We start from the raw sequence: 20,884 nt of genomic DNA, 5'->3' as shown, positions 1-20,884 counted from the left end.
ATGAAAGCCTGTTTGGAGTGATAGGGTTGGGGTTTTTTGGGTGAGTGCTTTTGCGCATGCTACCAGCAAAATCCAGGCGCAGCTTCGCTAGTGCAGCGCTTCATTCTAGGAAAGCAGACATGGGTTTTGAGTCTGCGAGGAACGCCTCCCCTAGGGTGGCCACTTACACATCCTAAGGGGTGTAAATTTATTTGCATGTGCTGATTTACATGCATAGATGCACAAATAGAAATAATTACTGTAACTTAAATGGGAGCACCATATGTCACACCACAGTGGGGAAGATTGTGGCCAGGTGATCCATGGGCCTGCTGTGTGGGTTCTAACTGTTGACGGGCAACTTCAAGACACCTCCTGGCCCTTCTTTTTTGTGGGTCTTTAACCAGACGTATACCAAACACAGTCCTTCAAATAGAGGACTTCCCTCTGTAAAGTAGGCCACATGTCCACCCTGCCCTCATCTCTGCTTGGAGGCCTTTGGCTAGTGAGAGAAATGCACTCTGCACCGTCTGTTATTCTGTAGTTCCCAGAGTTGAGCCCCAGCATTGGAAGCATGCTGGGGCCGATCCTTCACACAAAGTGAGCCATACATCTTTGGCTTGCAGTCCTTGTTGTCTTAGTCAGGTGACCTGCCTTCAACTCATGCCAGTTTGACTTCACCCTTAAAAATATCACCTTCACAGATAAGAAATAGTCTAGTCACTCTGGTTGTGGGTGGGATGCAGGTTGGGAGGTTAATAAAAGAATAGTTCTTGTCCTCTCGCTTTGTGTTTAAAAAGCAAAATCTATATGCCTGCTCAATATTTCAATTTCATTTTGTATCAAATATGTATAATATACCCCGCTCTGATATGAACTTCAGCCTCCTCTTCTCGATAAATGGCATTTCTACCCCCCCCCCATCTGCCCTAGAGTATCAGGGTGAGATTGGCGGTGTCTTCCTTCTCCCCCGCCCCCATTCTCCATATGCAAATTGTACACAAATTGAAAATATGCAAATTAGCTGCAGCCCTACAGCTCATGATAGATTTCTGATGTGACCCTTGTTGTTAGATGGGCTACCCCCTTTCTGCCTTGGTTTCAGAGATACAGCAGGGCTCTGCAGCCAAAAAGGCAGCGCCCGCACAGATAAAAATGTATTTTATTACCTGCCCATCAATCACTAGCATTTGCAAATTCCCCATCAAGGTGCAGGTGGCAATTAATTGAAACTTCAAGCAAAGGTCGTTTCTGCTATGGAATTGACGCTTGGCCCTCCACTAAACAGAAGACTCGCTCTGTTATCTGTGTTCTCATAAGAGCATATTGGACAGAGCTGGATGGAACGCACCGTATTAAAAGCCATCCAGACAATCTCTAAGTTTCTAAGAATTTAGAAAAGGGTGTTTCTTTTCTTCATTTTATGGTGAAGCTCTCATCTTAAAAGTGCATTCCTTTTTTAAACATCAAACCAGTAAAACAGAACTTAAGAAAAACTGAGTTAGAAACAAGAATGGAAGACAATTGTGTAAAGGAATGTTCATCACATTGCGATAAAGTAAATGAAAACTAGGTTAGTTTTAGCCAGGTTGTATACTGATATATATGAAAAAAAGCAGAAGGTGAAGGGTCCCCTCACATGGGACAGAATCTGCTCCCTCCTGTTCCCCAAACCTTTGCTTCTCAAAAGATGCCTATGCTTGGCTCCAAACTGAATGTTTTCCCGCACTCTCTCGCACACAGATCAGATGTTTTGAGTTTTGCATTTCAAGTGTCTGCTTAGTTATATGCTTAAATGTTTTGGTCCTTTCCTTTCCTTAAAAAGTTTTACTATGCTGGCTTTTTTACACTTTAAAATCTGCCTTAAGAAGGGTGGAGAATCAACATAAAGGCCAGACCGATAGTGCACAGCCCTGCTCTGAGAACAGAGGAAGTGGCTTCATGGTTGATGCAAGGGCTGGCCTATCATCATTGTGCAAATTGAGTCTCTACTTCAGGGGTTGGCAAGGTTTACCTCGCCTGGGCCGCTTCACTCCAACGGGGAGCCCTCTGTGGGCTGGAGCGTGTGCACATGAATGCACGCAGCCGCAAATTCTGGCATCTGTGTCTGCGCAGACGCGATTTCCGGCACCGTGGAAGCAAGTCCCTGCACTGCGCTGGTTTAGCACAGCGGGTGGGGACTCGCCAAGCGGGCGGCTCGGTTTGGGGGCCAGTTAAATGACCCCCGTGGGCTGCTTGTGGCCCATGGGCCTTAGGTTGCCTACCCCTGCAAAGCAGAAAATGAGTATCCCCATGGCCCAAACAGGGAGACAGTTATATGTGGGCCCAAAACATGGTGAGCTCCTTGCACAGCTGCTTCATTGCTGAAATATGTCCATCAGTATGCACTTATTGAAACATTGGTGTTTATCCTTTTCTGTTTTTTGCATGTTCCCCAAAGCAGTAAGTCTTTTGTCAAGCTTATTTAGCCCACAGACTTGTGCCAGTGGTTTTATAGTTGCTTGCGTTATTGGTCTAGGTCTAGGTAGTCACTGAAATAATTTAAAGATCATTTACCTTATGCCTTCTAAAAGTTTTGAACTACAATGCCCATCAGTCCCAGCTAGCACAGCCATGTGATGAGGCTGATGAGACATGGGTGTGCTTGCCTGAGGCTGATAGGAGTTGTAGTCCAAAACATCTGGAGAAAAGCTGGCTTGTACATAATTGCACATTTGCGCTCCAGGTCTTAGACTGGTGCTAGCTTTGAACATTCTTCCATCAAATTAGCTTCATGGAACCTACTTACTGCAGTAAGTCCTTTGATTTCTCCATCATGGTTGAGAAACCACCTGACTACCTCTTAGCAGATTAATAGGAGTCAGTGTTGTAATTGTTGGTGTTATAAATGGCCAACATTGTCATGTGTGTGGTGGCTGCTTGATCCTATCCAGAGCAGTCAGGATGGAAGCTAGGAGGTGCAAAGTTAAAGGCAGCTAAAGAGGGGGGAGGCCTGGAAGATGGCAAATTGTGGGAATTCCTGTCCTGGGAAGAAACACCTGCCTGGCTAGCAACATTTATCCTATTTGATACATTCTTTTTTCAGTTTTAAGCAGTTAATATGAATCAAGCAAACAGTTCAATAACTGTCCTGGCCAATTCTAATCTCAGTTTCTGGGGCACCTACCAGGGATGCTTATATTGTAGTTCCACTGCTGATGCAACTCAGCTGTTTTCAGCTACATTCTGGTGTCTTTCAAAGTGCCTGAATATAATAGAATTTTGACCACATTCTTCCATGATCATTGCTGTAGATATGGGCTTTCCAAACGTTTTGCCTCTAATTTTAGACACTTGAGCCTCTTTAAAGGCTTAACACCACTTTTCCCTCATTCAAGTCACTACCCCATAACCTTGAAAAACATCTCACACAGCCAGGATCCTACCCAGCCTTCTGCCTATGTTTCAGGCCAAGAGACCTGCAATGGGTTGTCACCTCCTGGATAGGAGACCTGACAGTTCCCCACTTCTGTCTGTTCAGTGGCCTGTAATTCACCCTCCTTCAGGTCTTCTATGTGCCAAAGAGCTACAGAGAGGATAGATTAAGGATTGTTCTGGGTCAAGGCCTTGGCTTGTTTTGAGCCCTTTGAACATCCACTTGACCTGGGCAACTGCCCGGCCTTGTTGGGTGCTAGTGCCAGGCATGCTTATTTGCCCAGGTTTGTCATGGCTGTGTTGTTGTTGCTGCTGTTTTTCCTTAGGAATTAGCTTCTGGGCAGCTGCTTTTTCTTTCTGCCTGACCCCCCCCCCCTTCCACAGTCAGGTGCTCACTGGCATTCTAGCTTTAAATTGAAAACATCTTTGCTCTGCAGCATTAAAATAGTTTTCATTCCAGCTCCGCCATTGTTGCCTCCTACAGCTCACTTTCCACACCAGATTAAGAAAACAATGTGTAGACCCTTGAAAACCCCTATTAGGTTGGCATGGCTGCCATGGCGCCAGTGCCATGAGTATAATCCCATTAACCCCTTACAGGGTACTGGTCTTGCCAGGACTGGGATAATTAGAGTTCAGTTGTAGGGAAAGCACTGAATCAGGTGTTTCAGCTGTGTGTGGATTACAATAATCATCTGCCCTCTTCAGCTGGAGGCAGGTGCTGACTTGAAAAAAGATCTGAAACAATCACTTTGCAAATTTTGGAATCCTTCAGGCTGCAAGAGCCCACATACATACCATGCTCACCACTTCCTGTGCAGCTGGTCTCTCGATCCCCCCTTTCCCAAGTCAAAAGGGCTCATCAGTTTCCTCATGTGCTGGTTTTGCATGTTGGGTAGTTGAGAATAATACATGTCTGTTCTGTTAGAAAATACTTTTTCTATGAACTCCTCCACAAGCAGTAAGTTAAGAACAGAGTTTAGTTACAGCTCGTGGTTTATTAGGAACAAGACAAATCACAAGCCCAAGTTTGAAAGTAATACTAAGCCAAACCATGATTTAGCTCCTGGCAGCATAGCAGAAAGAGGAGCACTGGAGGAGTGAGTGAAGCAACCAGTTTCATCGCTGTGTACCAGCACACTTGCTCGTGCCTGTGAAACCATAGTTTTGCTTGTTGTTATGTTCAAACTAGGCCTTAGTCCCATATAAGTGACTGATGTGGAAAGCACAGGAATCTAAAATTTGCTTCTACATATACCATAACAGCAGCATAAAGAATTGTCACAGCTTCCCTAAACAGTTGTGTGTTATCTGCTACGGTTTAATGCTGTCCTGCAAAATGGGAACATCTGTCAGTGCAAAACCTGTGCAAGGGGGAAGGGGAGAGAGAAAAGTTGCATAAGGCAACATCAGGGTGTCAAATAGAGTAGATGTTCAGAAGGGTGCATGTAAAATGCTACTTGTCATGTTAACTTGCTGTCTTTTCCTTGCACTTGCTTGCACAGGCTGTATGTGCAATTTTAAACAGCTATTCAGCGTTGGCGTAGTGCGATTAATTGTGTTTAAAAATTAACTCTTGCAGCTTGGGACTCCTGTTTATAAGCAATAAGCAAAGCAATGTTGTCACATTCTCACTGGTTCCTTAGTATGCACATCCACAGGTGCATTTGGCAAATACTTAACAGGAGGGCACATTGTAGCCTTCTTGAGCTTTATTGTTAACTATATTGACGTTCATTTCAGATAAAAACTACCTTAGTTGACCCAGCTGGAATTAAATTTGTGTGTGTACTGGCAAAAATCCCCGATGAAGTTTGCCATGCCAAATAAGTTGCATACTGCCTATTGAAGAATAAATTCTCAGCTTTGCTTCTCACAGGCAGATATATTGAAGAGCTGTGTATTCATTGGACTTGCCCAAAGGTTTACAGATGGCACCCTACAATGACATAGTATATCAGTTACAGGACAGAGTCTGAAAGAACTGGGGGCAACCATATTGCTGGAGCAAAGCAGGTTTGAGTCTGGCCAGTGTCTGATTGGGAGACTGCCTGGGTATACTGCCTTGTATTCCATGATGGAAAAAGATGGAATATAAATGTAATAATTTGTATAGAAGGATTGCTTGTTGCTGATTCCCTGTGGAAATAAAAGTTTTATTCCCTACTGTTGTTTGAATATTCAAGAAACCATGTGGATTCTTTTTATCTCTCTCCAGTTTTGAAATGGATGACATTTCGTGAGAGTTGGGGCCATCTATATTTCTAACAAATTGTCTCCTATTCTGTTTTCCTGGAAAGAGTGAGGCATCTGTTTTGGTTAGGCAGAGTAATTTTGTCATGGAGATAATTGTGCACCCCAGAGAACTCCTTTTGTTGCAACCCAGTTGCCCAGGAAGCAGAGTGCACTTGTTTGGGTTTTTGGTAACTCTGGCAGTTTTCCTTATATAAGCCAGTGGGATTTTGACATTCCCCTTTTACTAATGTGATTTAGGGAAAGTTGAAAATGGTGAGATCTTTCAAGGGATTCAGTAGATGTCACTTGCATTACATCATCATTTATTTATTTATTTATCCTGCCTTCCTTCCATCACAGAATTCAACGTGGTATAGTTGTGGCTTCCAGGCAGTCTCCCATCTAGGCACTGACCAGACCTTAGTTTGAGCAAGGCTGTGGCTTCCTGGCCCCTCAGACCAAATCTTGGAACCAGGACTCGCAAATTTGTTCTGATGCAGCAATCAGCAGTTACCATTTTGACACATTTATTTGTTGCTAACGTCTAAGGATCAAATTGAAAACAGTATCAGGTTGGCTTTTGCATCCTGATCCCGCGACTATACTTTTGGAAGGGTTGTCAAGTAGATGCACTTCACCCAGGCTCCTGTTTTGACTTACCGGTAAATTATGCTGAAGTAATAAGTGGCTGGTGTTATGTTCCAGCAAAATACTGTGGCAATAGAAAGCCTTGGGCAGGTGAGTCTCAGATGCTCTTTTAGAAGAGAAAAAGCAAAGGGAGGGATAAAAGGGAGGGACCCAGGAAGGAATGTTTGACTCCCAGTCCCCACATGGGATGAAGTATAGGTTGATCATACTGTCAAAGTAGAGGTAGGCCTTCTTCAGTTTCTTACAGTGGTACTGATTTCAGTGGAGCTTGCTCTCAAGCAAGTATGCATAGGATAGAAGCCTTGATGAATTTGAGCTTAAAGAATGGGGCAGAATAGTGGCTAAGCGGCTTTGGCAGCCCTATGCACACTTAACCCTACTCTGTATGTTAGGGCTTATTTCTTAGTAGATATGCATAGGATCAGGGTGCATGCTGTGAATCAGAAAGCCCCTATTTCTACTCTGCCATGATTGCCATTAGATAGACTCTAATGCTGTTTATTAGCCTTAAAAAAACAGCAACAAAAACCCTTCAAGTGCATGTTTCTGCGTCTGCAATTGTCTGTGGTCCAGGAGCCTAAAAATAGGGTGGTCATTACCATATGGGGTGAATACATGCGGTAGCCTTACATTGGCCATTCTTAGTGAGTAGCTTCCACAGAGAAAATATTCCTTTAATTATGTAGAAAAAAGAAGAAGCCAAAAATATGTAATGCTGAGTTTGGGGCTATAAGTTTCACACCTTTTGTACAATGTGGACCCAAGAGGGTCCCATTCTGAGATCCTAACTTGAGACCAGAGAGGCCTTTAAATTGCATACCTGCTAACAGTGTTTGGTATAAAGGCAGGCAAAGAGGAGTGTTTTGCTTCCATTTGTTTTTCCTAAAGACCCAATTTTTATTTCCTTTATTTTGCCACAAAAACTACAATGTGAAATGGAATGGGCACTAGCTGATCACGTGGACCATCTTTCTTTGGGGCCTGTTTGCATGGGTATCATACTAGGCTTTCCCACCTGCTCTGTTTAATTTCTTCCTTACGGAGCATGAGGCAATATACGGTACTTGTCCCAAGTTGAGATGACAGCAGTGACCTCAGTTCTGGAGAAAGAGAAATTGTCCAAAGTCTTCTGCAAGTGTTCCTCGGGTCTGTCGTTCATTTGGCTCTCAAAAATGTTTGCTCATATATAACCCTCTGAGATATTGTGTGTAATTAACTTCTGAACTTACTTTGAATAAGGTGGGGGGAGAGGAGAATGCACTCTTCAGATCTTGGTAGATAGGCAGCGTTTCATCACTATTTTTCTTGCTGATCGCAAGGTCGCTTCCAACAGCTGTTCAGTCATAATTAGCCAAGCCAGTCTTTGTGGTGTGAACAATTGAAAAATTATAGGGGTCAGTGGCTCAGTTTCTTACATTTTAATAAGTACATTAAAAACAAAAACAAAGTGCTGACCGATGGAAAATTTATTTTGCTAAAGAGATTAGTAAGCCTTTTTAGGGTGTTGAAAGAAGTTTAGTACCAAACCCCCACCCCTATGGGGAGGTCTCAGAGGCATGGATGATCCCAGGGGTGGCTGTTTCTAGGGCAGCATGAAGTTCTAGTTAATGGAGGTTGGCCCTTGTTTACACAGAAGACAGAGAGCTGCTCCCTGCCTGTAATCTCTGCTTTGCTTGATGGCTTGGCTATTTCTGAAAGCTCCTCATGAGTGGAGTCTGAGGATGAGGAATGAAGCAGCTGTTGTGTGAGACTTCGGAAGAGAGAGTGCAGGATTTTTCGGAACAACAGAAAAGTTGTGTTAAAACATACAGTGAATTTGTCAGCATTAACATAACCTCAAATATTTCTCTCCTCTCTCCATCCCGAGGGTTTAGCCCTCCATTTATGAAACGTGGTTTTAGAGCTTTCAGCCTCTCCACTTGGAGCTTTCTTCACAAAAGCATTCAACCCTTTCATTTGCACAAGAGCAAATGTAAGAACTTATGGCTGCACGTTCCTTTCGCGCCTTCCGATAAAAACCACAGTGGCTTAACTTGACAAAAGAAGCCCAAATTGCTCTCCGATGCGCACACTCTATTGCCTTGAGGTGCAATTTTAAAGCAAGGAGCCAACAAAAAGGTGTGAGTGGCAGAGAAAAGACTTCATTTGTTATCTCTCTTCCTTTAGAGTTTCATCTGGCCCCCATTTCCATAGCATTTGAACAGCCTCTCCAGCAGCATTTAGTTCTTTCTCACTGCCCTGTGAGACTGGGCACCTCTCTGCCTTTTGTAGGAACAGAATAGAATAAAATGACCTACTCAAGGTCACACAGGAATCTGGGGCCATTCACACACTACTTTATACCCCTGACTGTAATATCAAAAGGAAATTGCTACACTTGACTGATCCGTAAGCACAGGTGCACTAAAATATGCAAGACCATACTGTAAAAAAGGAAGAGCCTGTTGTCTTGGGAGAGAGATAGCAGTTACTCCAGAATAGGTGCCACAAACCAGTAGATCTCATATCTTGGATGCTCCTTGCAATGGCTCTTAGCTAAATGTATGAATGGTCTTTGCTTGAAAAGTATTGGCGTTAGTTTGACTTCAAGTGGCAAATGTGCTCAAGTGAATGGTCTAGTTGGCACTGGAGTTTGCCTGATCAGTTCTTCAGATGGGAGCCTGCTGCAAGTCCCACATAAGAGCAGGATAATGTGGATGTCTGTATCTATTACACCCCCATCCAGTGTCTCATTCGTATACGTGAGAACTGATGCATGGCCATGATGCCATGTGTTCAGCAATTGCCCTCTTCATCTCAAGGTGATGGAAATGCTTTGCAAGTACAGTGGTACCTCGGGTTACATATGCTTCAGGTTACATACGCTTCAGGTTACAGACTCCGCTAACCCATAAATAGTACCTCGGGTTAAGAACTTTGCTTCAGGATGAGAACAGAAATCGTGCTGCTAAAGTGGTGCTTCAGGTTAAGAACAGTTTCAGGTTAAGAATGGACCTCCGGAACGAATTAAGTACTTAACCTGAGGTACCACTGTATGATGTACACAAAGCCTTGTGGAACACTGAAGTGAATGAGCCAGCCTTTCCTCTTGCAGAATACTGGGTGGATGGGTTTATATAGCAGTAGCTTATTTAAACACCTTCTGCAGGATCACATACTTGTGTCCACATATTTTCCAAGCAAAGCTTCAAGACAGAGTTATGTTTGCTATGGAGGCTTGTTGGCATCTTCCTTGGCTGCTCCAAAAACTTTTTGCTGTTACTCAATTATAGCCTGTGTATAACAAATGAAATCTGATTTTATTGTTCTCGTGCTCGTAACCCCTAGGCCGGATGAAGAGCCATCTGCGGCTCTGAAGCTTGCTGAACATCTTTAAACAGCTAGAGTTGGCCCAATAAAAAGGAAATGATCTTCACTTAATCTGCATCTCCCAGATGCTTCATAAAAAGTCACAGGACAAATGAGTTATCCGCCCCTTGTCGTCCATTGTCAGGCTTTGCCAATGGGCATAGTTTTCAGGGCTGTTCTGTTCCAGACGGGAAGGAAGCAGTGGGAACTCCAGCAACAGCAACAACTGATAAGTGCTCTTGGAGATTATAAATATATAGATCTACTCCAGCCAACATGGGAACCCTAAGGCACCCCACAGCACGTTAATTTGAGGGGAGGATTGCTCCATTCTGAATGGTTACCTCTCCTTTCTTCAACACCTGGGTTACGTTCCCTTTGGCTGGACTCCTTTTAAAAGCAGTGAGGTGAAAGAATAGCTGGAGATTTATAAAGATGTTTTTAGATAACATTTGCTCAGCTGTGCATTGGCAAAAGATTTTCAGAGTCTATTAGGCAGAAAATGCTCTCGGTTCTTTTGAATCGTAAGATTGATTTACAAAATTGGCATCTAATGGTTTACAACTGGAATAAATTTCCAGAAATTGGGCCACAGAGAGAAACTTCAGAGCAACGCCAGTGTGTCTGGAGCCTGTTCACTTCCCCCTCTAGAAAGGTGCCGCTTATTTCACTCTGCAATCCATTTTTTTTTTCTAATTAGGGAACATGGTTAAGTTCAGAGCAAGCTCTATTCATTTCTGTGTTGTGACAAAAAACAGTTTGAAAGGGGAGTGAGCTACTGGGGGGGTAGGAGAAAGAGAAGAGAGAGACTCATAACTAGATTCCCTCCCCTTCTTTTTTTCTCTCCTCCTGCCAAGTTTGAAAAGGCCAAAGTCTGAGAAATCCTGAAAAATTAATGGGGTCTCAGTAGGTTCCATACACTTGCCAGTGACCTCTCCTCTCCCAAGCCCACCATGGGTCACAAATGGAAACTTTGTAGCACAATAGCTGCACAGTGGCTGTGCTTTTGTATGTAAATATGACCTAAAGCAATGTGGGGAGCCGGTGGTCCATTGTTGCCAGTGATGGTACGATTTTCAAATAGGCGCACTCGGGGCTTTTCAGAGTGTGCCGCAGAGATAGCGCAAATGTCACCAGCAGGCTTCTTCCCTTGCCAGCTTCCCTGGTTCCTGCCATCTTACACACACACACACACACACACACACACACCAATCAGAGTCGCTGCTGAATAATTTAGAAGTTGCCTCAAAGGGATTTAAAGGGAAGCAAGGAAAAGAAAGGGGTCTTTTGCCTTTAGAAAACATACACAGCAGCCCATTGACCTCACTTTTCCTGCTTATTACGGCTGCCTTCTTGGGTCATTCTCTCTCTCTCTCTCTCTCTCTCTCTCTCTCTCTCTCTCTCCACACACACACACATTTAAAATATTTGCAAGCATCCCACAGGGTTCAGACTTTTGTAACAGTCAGAATTTTCCTATCTCACTGAGGAGGTTTTTTTTTTTTAAAGATTTCCTCCCCTTAGTTGAATTTTTCCAGTTAGCGAATCCCAGGGTTTCTAGTCAGCCCTTAATGATGATATAAACTTGAATTGTTAGAGCTCAGATGTTACCAGCCTGGGCATATTTTCCCATTTTGTCTCAACAACAACAGTAGTTTGAGTGTACCTTTTGGGTTGGAGAAGATTATAGTTTGGGACTTAGCTGGGTTTAGGGGTACATCAGAAGCATTTCTGGCATTTTTACATAATCCTTTTACACATTTTTACAAAATGCGTCAGGCATTTGATAATTAGAAACTTGTTAAAAGTGCTGTATCAGGGGTTGAGTTCATTCCTCTGATCAGTTGTTCTTGATTCAAATGGATTTGTAATTGTAGTTTTAAATGTTCTTCAATATACGAGTTATTACTTTTTTCTATAGTGCTCACATGCTTCTATGCTTTTATTGTATTTTGATAATATAGGAAACTCAGCAAACAGGAATACTAGGAGTGAACTCAGTGAACAATTCACAACCCTGATCTGGTTCCTTCTGAGTTAAAAAAAAACTAATACGTAGGTTTGTATGGGCAGGACAGAAGTCAGGAAGTGCAAGCAAGAAAAACTGATCATCTGTCTTTCTACTGCCATTCAGAGGCATACTTAGGCTCCCTTGCACCCTTGGCAAGGAGCTGTATAATATATGAAATGTATCACACACACTGACCCCCTGGCACCCTTGGCAAGGAGCTATTCCTGCCTTCCTCCTGGACACCCTGAGCAGCACAGGAGTTGCCCAGGGAGCAGGCAAATGGGCAACTACTTTGAGCCAGAGTGGAGAGGTGTGAGTTTTGTGCCCCCCCCCATGGGCCTGCACCCATGGCAGGGGCCAACCTTGTCAACCCTGGGCTTCCCCCCTGCTGGCATTCCATATAATCTCATGGGAATGCCTTTCTCCATCAGATATTTTCACCTGTAAATTAATGACATTGATACCTGCTGATAGGGTGGAGAAGAAAACGTGGTGTGTGGGAGATGTTTTATTAAAATATCGCTCTCACACAGTGCAAAATGACACCTCCTCCCATGGTTTGGGTTGCAAACATCCCCCCATGCATAGTAAATGCAAGAAACTTTAATCTCCCTACGGTATCATGTAGCCAAATCTTATTTGGCTCTGTCATAATGTGATGTCATAACTCTGATCATGTGATTCTTGAGTGGCTGGGATTTCCTCAGTAAGAAGGCTTTGTGTATTGAACAAAAGCAAACTCAGTGCCTAAGCCTCTGTGAGCAGGTGTCAAGTGGTACATTAACAAGCAGGTGGGTGTTAGCATTGTGAAACTCCTCCATACCCTTTTGCTGGGAGGGAAAAAAAATGGGTGGAAATTCAGCACAGCCTTGGTTGTTGCCATCTGTCTGTAGGTATGCAGCACTGAGGAAACAGTGCTTTTCAGCCCTGCAAATCCAAGCAGTGACATGTAGAGCTTATATATTTATCTCATTGAAGCCTGGCTTTATATCAGAATTTATTATTTCTGTTATGAGGTAGTCCAACAGCATTTGGGAAGCATAGATCGGACATCTCCTGGGGCTTTCCAGGCCTTCAGGATTAATGGCAAAGAATGGCCCTGCTTCACTTATCCTTATGTGAGCTGAAGGGTTCCTTTGGTTGTGCATTTAAAACTGACTATCCCTGCAGAGCCAACCACTAGTGAAGAGGGCCACTTCGTTCCATCAAATGTGTGAAAAGCTCTTTAAAAATCCAAACGGGAGAGCTAATTATTTTCCCTAACCGCTTTACTCTTTCAAATCTTTTGCCGTAATGGAGATTTAGAATCCATCAGTGTTTAGCTATTATTTCTGTGTAAACAGAGTCATGCCCTATTGCGTCAAGCAAACAGTCAATTTTTTCCATTACGTTTAGCTGCAGATAACAAAGGGTGCGAATGAGCATACTGTGGGCCCTGCCATTTCATTTGTTCACACTTGCATAAATAATTGTGGAAGGAAAGGGTTAAAGCCTTGGCATGAGCTGGTTCTGTGCTGTTGATGGAGGCAGCTACCTCTGTCTGGCTGCCCTGGTAATCTTATGCAAGGTCTTGTTCACTTGATGGCCAGATTAGTAATCTCTTAATTTAACCCCTTCCCGCATGATATCTGAAGCCGAACCATTTTACACAGCCATTCCAAAAAGTGAATTATGATCAGGAACTAGCACATTTTAGTCTGAATCACAGAACTTCTTTTCAGAATGTACCTCTAACCTCTTCTGTGTAACCCTCCATTGTTTTTAGGAGCATTGGCAAACCAAAATTAAGTTACTTTGAAATAGCAAATCATATTTTATTTGTTGGGGAACTTAAGATGGCATGTCACACCATGTGAGCATTTCACAAGTGTAGTCTAGGAAGGGCCACATCTCATGTTGTTCTTACCAACCTGCATTCTTGACATAATAAGTGGCTTTTGGCATACTTTAGTTAACATGGTATTGGAGACAGTGGTGTCAATTATTGCTTTTAACTGTAAAAGGTGTAGGGGTAAACGGGGAGAATGCGTGATTATTGCAGTTACGTGTACTTTGACTTTGTTACAGCGGGGAAAGGGAGCTAGGGGTGGCATCAAACTATTCACTCAGGAAAAGCAGGAATGCCATTCTAGGCATGCATCACTCTCCGATCCCTTCCCTGAATGTGTGGTGTGTAAAGCTCACATTAAAACTCTGAGGGGAGTCGTGATCCTGGCTTGAATTTTTAGTATCTCGATAGAAATATCCAAATGCAGAAATGTGCATAGGGGTGTTTGTGTATGCATTGAATGCTTTTTGTTGGGAACCTAAAGCTACTCACCTCGCTCACTTTTTATTTTATTTTTAAAGCAGTAAATAGCATGCTGGCTGTGTAGCATATGGCCGTTAAGGAAAGAGGTTTCCTCTTTATATATAGCTTGTTCCCAGCAGAGGCATTTATTTAAGAAACAAATGCTTCTGGTTAGCTTCTGTATGGATTCGGTCCAGCTTTAAACCACCGCCACGAGTAAAATTCATTTGGCGCAAAGGAAATAAAAACAAATGCTTCCTGACATTGGGTACTTCCGCCCAGGGGCCTCTGGGAGCTCTTTTACCTCCTTGTTTCTAGTTTTTTTTCTTTTAAATAACTATTGCATTACTCTAACTTCAAACTTGGCAGCCTAAGGCACTGTAAATATTGAAACAATTTAATTGTTGGATGATACAGTGGGATTCCTAAAATAGATCCTACATACATACAATATATTTATTTCCAAAAGGATTATATAAAGGAATTTGTCTCAGTGCTTATGTCATGCAAAGGTCAGGAAATGAGTTTCATAACTTTTGTGTTTCATCTTTTTTTTTTAATAGACATTTCATTTGTATTTTACTTTCCCCCTCAGAAGCCTGTTTCTTTTAGTGTGTACAATCATAATTATGTGGAGTCCTGTCCAATATGAATCTAAATGCTGTAGAGGGAAGTGAGAGGCAGATGGAAGGTAGCCCATCTACGAGAAGGAAAACTCTGATCCTAAACCTCCGCTGCCTTGTGGAAGGAATATCTTTGGGAGAAGAAAAGGCTAAGAAGTAAAACATACCCAAAACCAGAGTGGAGTCCCTAAAACAGTTGGATGGTGCCTTGTGTGCCTCCTTCTGGCAACTCCTGCAGCCATGCTGATGCCAGGCACATTGCTCTGCTTTCCTTTGGACCATATTACTGAATGTTGTCATCTTGGCAGCCATGGACTCCCATACACAGTGCCCAGACTTGCACTCCAGAGAGGTCACTTTGATGCTGCTATTGCAGCGGTTTGACTTCACCCTTTGAGGCACACTCCATTGTCTTTCAAGACAGACTGATGCCAATAACCAGATTACTTTTCACTGAAATTGCATGATGGCTGGTTGATAAAAAATAAAATGAATTGGAATAACTAAAAAAAATAATGGGGGGAGGCGGGTGACTAGTGAAAATAAACATTCCTCCCTGTCTCTTTACACCCGGGGTGGGAGGATGCCTCTTCTGTGAAGAGTGATAATTTTAACCGCTTGCTGGAGGGAAAGTTTTGAAATCATAAAAGAAAACAAGCAAAGGAGGAGATAATCTAACTTCAAGGGATGCATAGCAGGTATCACTACAGAAAATGCCCTTTTTGCACATTGGGACCAACCTTCATAGATTATCTCAGAAAGCAAGCAGCATGGTGCCCTCTAGATGATGTGTGCAGCTCCCATCAGACCCAGTCAGCTAGCCCAATGGGAAGGAATGGTGGAAGTTGTAGTCCACAACAGCTGGGGGCTGCCATGTTGTTTTTTCATGCCATAGGCCAAGGCATCCAGCCTCCAGCACCATTTTCCTTCAAGAAAGATTGGAGCCACCCAAAACAGCAGCCCCAAACAATCCAGAAGGATACCATGGTTGTTGGACATAGTTTCAGGGGGAGCCACTGATAATAGCTCTCTCTCTGCCCTCATTTTATCACAATTAGTTCTGCATGTGAACCGAACCCAGTGTTAGTTACTGGAAACACAGATTAAACATGAACTTAGGATAATGGGCATTCTCAGCCCCTTCCAAAATCCCTGAGTTCTGCCCCCAGAACCCTAGCCCCAGGTACTAATATATTATAATACAACAATTTGAAACCGTATTAGGCAGTAATGAAGAGAAAATGATGTTAGAGAGATGGCAGAGAGCATCATGCCTTAACAGTCCTGATTAGCTCTTGAGCTGCTGCTTCTTCATATATATATATATATTTACATTTGCTAATGTTGTTAAAGAAAAACAATGCATTTTCTTGGAGCAGACTGTTTGTGCTTTCTCAGCCCCTTTGAATGTTGTACATTAGCCAGATGAAATGATTAAAAAGAATAAAAGTAGGTGTAGGGGATTGTATCTACATACTCCCAGCAAACAGTATCTTCCACTTCATCTGTGTCTGCGTTGCGCAGCGCGTCAAAGTCAAAGGCACTTTATACTGGCTGCATCTAAGGACCCCTGTGTGGAGGCTCTGCTTGATTGTTTCTGTCTTTCACAGTGATCTGCTTTTTGAGCTTGTCTGGGGTGGGGAGGTTTACCTCCCTCTCCCCTTTGTTTAATGATGTCTGTGTTTTACTGTTGTGGCTCCAGTTACATGGTATTAACCAGAAACATAAGAAAAACACTGCCATTTGCTACTTATAGCTCACAACCAGTAGAGGCTACTGACGTGTTATCTGAGAAAAGCTGGATTAAAGTACTCAAGGATGCTTCTTGGACCAGAGTCCAGTGCCCTACAGAACTGTGAGGCAGTGGTACCTTGTCTGTGTTCTTCTGTGGGTAGACAACAGCAACCCATGCCCAGCCAACGAGCCACTCTTAGATTTCTCTAAAGCATTCTGTTCTTCAAGCCGACCGCTTTATCAGTCATTGTAAATCGGAGATGGAGAGACTGTCTCCTTCCATGAGTCCTTAGACTAGAGTTCCCATCAAACAAAGAAGAACAGACCTCAAACAAAGATTTGAACACCTGGACAGCTTCATAGAACTATAGAGTTGGAAGGTACCTCACAGGTCATCCAGTCCACCAGTTTCATTGATGCTCACATCTGGCAGCATACTTGAGTCATGACATGTGTTTGTCTTTATACTCCTTTCCCACAGTTACCGCACTCAAGGTGCTTCACAGCAGATGTAAATGTATTAACAATAACATCACTCCCAACTTCCGCCCCATAACAGTACAAAAATGAAAAAGGAATCTAGCTGAGTATTCAGTGGTTTTATTAATTTCAGTAGTTAATACAATAATGCTCAATTCCTAACATAGAATCATAGAATTGTAGAGTTGGACAGGCCTGTGAGGGTCATCTAGTCAAACCCCCTGCAATGCAGGAATCTCAACTAGATCATAGACCAGATCAACCATTTGTTTTAGTAGAATAAACAACAATATGGTAGTGACAGCATTACATTCACAATTTATTCGTTTATCCCAGGGGTCTGCAACCCACAGCTCTGGAGCTGCATGTGGCTCTTTTACACCTTTGCTGCGGCTCCGGGGTGGATACTAGCGAGGGGAGGAGGCGCATTGTGCGCCCCGACACTCCCCACTGTGGCGGGCGCTGTACTGGCTGTGACGTCGCATGGGGGCAGTGCGTGCGTTAGTCACGCACCGTCCCGACGTCACCTTCCCGCCCGCTGTCAGATCGCGGCTCCGGAGATATATTTGTTTTAAATGTCGCAATGGTTTTGTGGCTCCCAGTTTTTTTTTCCTTCGGAAACGGGTCCAAGTGGCTCTTTTTGTCTTAAAGGTTGCAGACCCCTGGTTTATCCAAACTCACAAAAACAGTTTAGCATAAAAAGGCCAATAGGCCTATGGCCTAATAAGTTTATTTCCTCCCAAGAAGCTCCATGAACTCACAGAAAGTCTGCTAACCCTGTTTTTAAAAATGCTCAAAGCTAGACAGGAACAGGCCCCATGAAAAAGGCACTGTCGAGAGGAGCAGACATGGTGTCTGCTTGAACAGGGTTAACACCTAAATATACAAGACAAGGTGGAGGTGAAGGAAGTCAAAGTGACTTATTTAAGAAGAAAGGTGATGGGGAGCTTTTGGAGGTGGGAGATAGAGCCAGGATTAGAAACAAGGTCGTTGCTCCAGACCAGGTAGGTTATTTTGGTCTCAAAGGTGTGAAGTAAACAAAGTTCCCTAAAGGGAATGCCAAGTACCTTGAAGTAACTTTGTATGAATATGAAACCCGGCCACGATTCATTCAGGTCTCTCATTTTGTACTAGAAATCAGGAGTAAATGAAGACTAGTCCACACACGGATAAGCCATGCTAGTGCATCTTTACTTATCACTCCCACTTCACTTTTCTCTTGGTGCAAGCAGAAGTACAAGTCATGAATCCTTGGCTTGATGTTACCCCTGGACCTGGGAATGTGGGTTTCCCCCCTCCTTGCTAGCAAACCATGACCAGAATTTCTTCAAGAGAGATAACAATCTTTGTCATGACTCCATCCGTGATCAGGACACAAAGTCTGAGGCTACAGTGCTACCAGCTAAGGAGCCAGACCGGGTTCCTTGCTCTGAGCCTCATGTTGTTGAGAGGCCAGCTGAACCTTGAGGCTGGGAAGGCAGGAGCTTGCTGAACCAGATACCACAGCACCAGGGTCTGTGAAACCAAGGGTAGAATATTCACAGTGTCTTCCTTGGACGTGAGGAACAGAAGACTGCCCACAGTACCTGGCCAATCCAACAGCGCAGAGAGTGCACTAGGTAGGAGGCCTTAAAATGTTGGCCCTTTAATAAGAGAGCCCTGTTTTCCACAAAAGGGGTGGAGCCTAGGAGAGGTGAACTGGGAAGCAGAGCCTCCAAGTGCCTGTGTTTGCTTCCAACCTTTGTCAGAGCAAGTTGTTACTAGGAGTAATCCTTGGTGAGCAACCTGCCTTGCCCTGGGGTCTCCTCTGCAAGCCAGTGCATCTGGGGAGGAGGAAAGAGAGAGTGATTGGGCAGCAGGCACTAGCATGCTACTTCATCCCATTAAGCCATTAACCAAGGCTTGCTGTTGTGTGTGAATGAGGCCACTATCAGAAGGAAAATAAGAAAGGAAAGTCTTTGCACCAAGCCTAGAGCACATGCTTTGCTTTCAGAACGATCTCTCCTTTCTCTGGATCTCAGTGTAGAAACTACCACTATTAATAATACTGTGGTGCCCCACTAGGGGCAACACCGTATAACCCATTCTTCATGGTGGTAGTTTCTATGAGATCCAGAAATCTAACTCATGGTGAGTGGGGTGCTCTTCTCTGAAGCCCTGGAGAGCGCTGATGCATTGGTTCACCTTTTTCTTTTTTCTTTTGTCCAACTCATGTTTATTCTGAGTAAACATTTAGAAGTGTGACCATAAAATATCTGTGAGTTGCCCTCAGAACAATGTTATGAGACAGCTTAATATAGGTATAGTAACAACAATAATAATTGCTTTGTGTTGCATATTAGTTCCAGGGATAGCCAGTTTGATTTCCCTGGTCCAGAGGGCTAGGCTTTTGTGTACAGGAAACCTTTGGTTCACGTTCTAGCTTAGCCATGAAACTCACTGTGTGAAGCAAAACTGCCATTCCGAGATGCCTGGGGGAAAGGGTGGGATATAAAGGTAAGCAGTCGTTTAAAAATGTATTCTAATATAGTGTTCCTCCCCTCCTCAAAAAAGAGGCACACCAGCAAGTGTTTATTTTTATTCTTGACATGTAAATATAGAATCCCAGTCTCAAAGATAACATGCATTTGGCCTTAAACTATTTTCTTTCTCTCTCCTCTCTTTTACCACTGATGTGTATCTTCCCACAGACACAACTGATGGTTAATGGATTAAAAGTCTGGCAGGCTGGTAGAAAAACTGACTGCAAACAAGACAGTCTGCTCTTGAGTACTTGACACTGCTGATCAGAAATGAGTTTCCTTTTAATGTATCTGTTGCTTTGTGTCTCTCTGCTTTGAGAGCAGCATTGATCAAATACACAAGCAGTTAAACTGGAATCAGTTCTCACTTTTTCCTTCCTTCCTTACTTACTTACTTATCTTACTCAGCAGCCCTGGATTAGGACCACCTTTTCTCTGTGTTTATTTTATCTCCCTGTAAAGGGCAAATGTAGTTTGAAACCATTGAAAACTTGCACTGGTAAATTATGGAGATTATTGATTGAAGCCAGCCAAAGTCATGACTATGTAGAGTTGATTTCCTTTCTGAGCATCAGGAAATTAGTCTGGAGGACAAAGTTGACTCCTTGCCTGGCCAAGATGTTGCCAGGGGGGCGCTAGGGAAAGGGCAGCAGAGGCTGTGCACACTGAATGATGGAATGTATTGTGTGCAATTCTTTCAGCTCAGCTCAGAGTCTGACAAACTTTGCTGGTTTAGGGAAAGTGACAAAGTGAAGTAAAGTCGGTGCTGTTAAAAACTCTTCTTCTGTGAGCTACGGGTTGTTTTTTGTGTGGCCATCTGTAATTCTGGAGGTAATACTAAACAAAATGTCTGCTGCATGCTGCACTGGATTTACTGTGAAAGCTTTAAAACACTCTTTTCAGTGTGACCTTGACACCCTCGACATTATATCTGAGTTGAAAACATACATCTTGGGGCGAAAAAGAGGGGAAGAGAGATTGGGTCTCTATGGAAAAAAGTGAGTACAGAAGAAAAGAGGGGAAAGCTGAAGTTGTCAGTTGCCAATTGTACTTCTTAACTGTTAGTTTTGAACAGTGCCGAAAAGCCTGCTATTGCGATGGTAACAATAGCTTTGTCAAAGCACTTCCAGACTTGACTCTTTGACTCAGTGTAAATGAGCGGCATGTGTTCATAAAACTTGTTGATGCTGAGGACCTTGTTGGAGGTGGAGTTTTTTAGCCATACTTTTGAAATCTGTATCTCTCGTGCGCTGAGTGCTCAAGATCTTTGTGTCATTCTGTCAAGTCCCATATGTCCTGCTTGGGAGTGCAAGGCACAATGAGAAGCGAAGTGTAGAAGGCTTCCTCTGGTTCCTATGTGAGACTTGTCAGGAACCTCAAACTCTGAGGGATACATGGCCAGCTGGGGTTGTCCAGCCTGAAGGCAAGGAGATGAGCAAGCTGATTTTTGATGTTGGTCTGTAAACTAGAAGGCTAGATATCTGGAGTTCTGCAGAGATGCCCTAGCTGATGGGCTTATGTGGATTGCTGTTCCTGAGTCTGCCATGGGGCATGAGTGGGACAGGTGAAAAACTCTGCATGCTTTATTGGTGACAGCTCT

At 43.4% G+C, this 20,884-nt stretch overlaps 1 protein-coding gene across 43 annotated transcripts in view; it reads left to right on the top strand.

Annotated features, from left to right (window-relative positions):
• MSI2 (musashi RNA binding protein 2) overlaps positions 1-20,884 on the top strand; it is a 410,358-nt gene that overhangs the window by 166,023 nt on the left and 223,451 nt on the right. The window lies entirely within an intron of this gene.

The sequence above is a fragment of the Podarcis vaucheri genome (assembly GCF_965113315.1).
Source record: "Podarcis vaucheri genome assembly, chromosome: 15".
NCBI classification, from domain to species: domain Eukaryota; kingdom Metazoa; phylum Chordata; class Lepidosauria; order Squamata; family Lacertidae; genus Podarcis; species Podarcis vaucheri.
This window is presented reverse-complemented; position numbering and strand designations above follow the sequence as displayed.